Genomic DNA, 3,548 nt, shown 5'->3' on the forward strand with positions numbered 1-3,548 from the left:
GAAGTTAATTTGCTGATGGCAATGATGTATTCAATCTGGGGAATATTATCAATTGACTCGAAGACGATTGCTTGATCTTTTTTGGGTAGTGAAGTGTTGCTAGTGGTCTCGGCGAAAGATTTTTTCCCGGCTGAGTATTTATCGGTTTGGCTATTCATGTTTGGTTGAGATGCAGAATTTACACTTGGAACGCTCTGTATGCGGTTGGTGGTGTTGTTGGAATCGTCATTAGCGTTATTATTATCTATAGATATCATTGCGCCGTTGGAGTCGTTATCGGAAGATTGAAAAGTAGATAGAGGGTCATTACTTGTGTTATCTGCTGGACTAGCGGTGGGCCCGCCGTTAATTGATCGGACATTGGGATTATTAGACGATGTTTTTGATGAGTGAATAAGTCTGTCTTTGAGACTTATAACTTTGGTGGACGAATCCCCCATTTTTATTTGGTGAATTAATAATATCAAATGTTCATATGAGAATAGGAATAAACTATATAAGTAATCATATTACCTGTACACACGTCGAAAATACGGTATGCTTCGAAAGCTAAAAATACGAGCTGCGATACGATAAGCGTGTTGCTCGGACGAGAGTGCACACGTAACTGGGTACAATTGTTTTATCTGGGTACAAATGTTTTTTTAAGATATTTAAAGATTATTTTTAGAGCCAAGTCATAATCGTTGTCTTTATACTTGGATATTATGTCGAATTAAAATGAAATTATTGAAATGTTAATAATTTATAATATTAAATTGTGAAAAACAGAAAATCAATCGTGATGGTGACCTCGATACATACACATTTTTAAATTGTTTTATGGTAAATGCCAAATGGTGGTAGAATTTATATATATTGGGATCAATGAAATGGATTTTCTCATAACGTATAGATATTTTGAGTTGCTTTAACTACAATTAGTTTATGTCAATTGTATAGATAATATTATCTGAACTTCGATTTTGTGCCAAGTATTCAGAATTGTTACAAAACCACTAATCAGTCATTGCTCAATTGTACAACTCAGGTGAGTTATTCATACAATAACGTGTTTTGAAAAATTACTCAGACCAATAGTTAGAAATTAGTAGAAATAGTAAAAATTGTTAATATATTTATTAAGTGTTTATTTAATGCAAAAATATTTTGACCTTAAGAAAGCACTATATTAAAACACATTTTTCCAAGTAGTGAAGTACACGCAATACTGCATGTTGATATTTAATTTCAACTTCAAAATATGTTTAATTAACCTTTAAATTAAGAATTAATTAAGACACTTTATTTACTACGACTATTTGTTATATTATTTACTGAAATATTCAAATATATTTATTTACAACACCTGAATTAAATATTCCTTTTCAAACTTATTATTACGTCAGAATTATAGATAACAAAAATAAACATAATTTTCAAATTCTTATTGCACCCCGATCGTACAATAAATTAGCTCAGACGCTTCTATATATACATTTTATTTAATAACGTTTCTATATAAATGCATTTAGGTGTAAAGAAAATTATCTACGAACCTATTAAAAATGTTTAAATAAAATAGTTTTAGTTTTTGGACCAATTTTGAATAAAATATATTATCACTACTTTTTTTTTAAATATTTTTTTTACTTAACCTTAAGTAATTATAAAATCCTTTTGAAAAAAAACTACATTTTTTACAATTTGTTCATTGTTATAGTATTTACGTTTTTATTTTTTTTTTTATGTCATTTAATGTAGATACATTTCACTTTTTAACACTTCTAATAAGAAATTCTCTTTTTATAATATAAGGAAATTTTTAGAAGTCACACAACTGTGTACCTACTCAGTATCATAATACAGACACTCTTACCGTATTGTAAATACTTTGTCAATCATAAAATTGTTTGTATTTTACCAACCTGGGTACTTAATAACCAATAATTAATAAATAATATTATTTTAAACTAATGCAAAAAAAAACATGTCATATGAATACATTTCTTGATTGGACCCTCCTCCACAAAACAATCTTGGTTGCACCATTGTAAATATTGTACTATAAAATATGGAATTAAAAATGAATGATATCATTAAAAAATTATAATGACACAAATAAGTAAAAATTATAATTGTCTTAAAAAAGAGGTAATTGTGATGATTTAAAATATTTTTTAAAACGTTACTTAATACTTTTAAAAAAATTAGTATTTTCTTTTTACATTACCAACCCAAAATAGTGGAATACAAACACAATACTGTATATCATACAGTTTATTTATCATACTGGTTCAGTGATACATTTCTACTGCGTATAACTTTCAAAGTTTTAAATAGGTACTGAAATATGTTTGTTTAACAGAAATGTGAACCTTGAAATATAATTTAAATATACCAGAATACTGAAGTTATTCAATTATTGCGTTTCTCATAATATTACATTATTTTAAAATAGTTTCACTACACTAAACTGTATTTACAATAAGTAAAGATAAATTATTATAACATTAAAGCGCAAAATGTAACCAAGACAAAACTTATAGCCTCTTTGGCTAAATTAAGTTGTAGGTACATACCTATAACATATATGCTTCTTATAAAATAGTGATATTATGTTGATATTATCATTTGCCGCTCATATTATAATACTCAAAATATTTAAGTGTATAAGTCTATCCACCAACCTTATAGGAATTTTTTTATTTTATAAGTTTTTATCATATAACTTATATCTACTTCAAAGAGGAACTAAGTTCACAATATTTTGAAAATTGAAACTCTTCTTCAACTCATTTTGAACCCTAACTATAAAATATATTACGGTTATGGGCTTTATGGCTATTATAATAATTTAAAAGTAATTGGTTGAAATTATTATACAGGTACCTACTTACTTGTTATCAGGCCCGGCTCAAGGGGTAAGTGACATAGGCCCACACCTAGGGTGGCACTTAAGCTGCACTTTAGTAAGAATAGGTAGCATTTTCAAAATACTGATAATATTATATCATTAGGGGCCGCAAAATTTGATTTTGTCTAGTTCACTATTTTCGCTTGAGCCGGTCCTGCTTGTTATTAATTACACGAGTATGAATGTAATATAGCTATATTTCGAGAATATTATGTTGCTCATATTACCAACTATTACGTCATGTTAGAAAAAGTGGAGTCATAAAATATTGGTTTTTTTTAAAAAGAAAAAAAAGCTAGGATAATGAAGTAAAATGCGTGTGCTTTCAAAATGCACTAACCTAGATTAAGTTTAAATAGTTGTCTTATCTAACTATGTTTTGTACAACAAAATATTAAAGTTGTCTCACTTTGACATTTTTGGCCTTATAAGTTTATAGACAAAAATTTCATATAATTATAGATATTGAATAACAATAGAATAGAAAATGGTTATAGACAGAAATTCATTTTAAACTTTGAAGTGATGAGTGCACAATTGTATGCGATAGATTCCAAAATATAAGACAGAATATAGATCCCGGAGATTGAAATACTTGAGATAATTATGAAATTATGAAAATAATATTGGTTATTTATAGAGCGCGGATTTT

General features: G+C 27.5%; 1 protein-coding gene across 1 annotated transcript in view; it reads right to left on the reverse strand.

Annotated features, from left to right (window-relative positions):
* LOC100164904 overlaps nucleotides 1–537 on the reverse strand; it is a 224,385-nt gene extending 223,848 nt beyond the window's left edge. Inside the window, exon 1 of the mRNA XM_029490135.1 lies at nucleotides 514–537. The gene's annotated coding sequence lies outside the window, so the exon portion shown is untranslated. The remainder of the gene's footprint in view (nucleotides 1–513) is intronic.
* Nucleotides 538–3,548: the final 3,011 nt, after the last annotated feature.

Source organism: Acyrthosiphon pisum, chromosome A2, assembly GCF_005508785.2.
Source record: "Acyrthosiphon pisum isolate AL4f chromosome A2, pea_aphid_22Mar2018_4r6ur, whole genome shotgun sequence".
Classification (NCBI taxonomy): Eukaryota; Metazoa; Arthropoda; class Insecta; order Hemiptera; family Aphididae; genus Acyrthosiphon; species Acyrthosiphon pisum.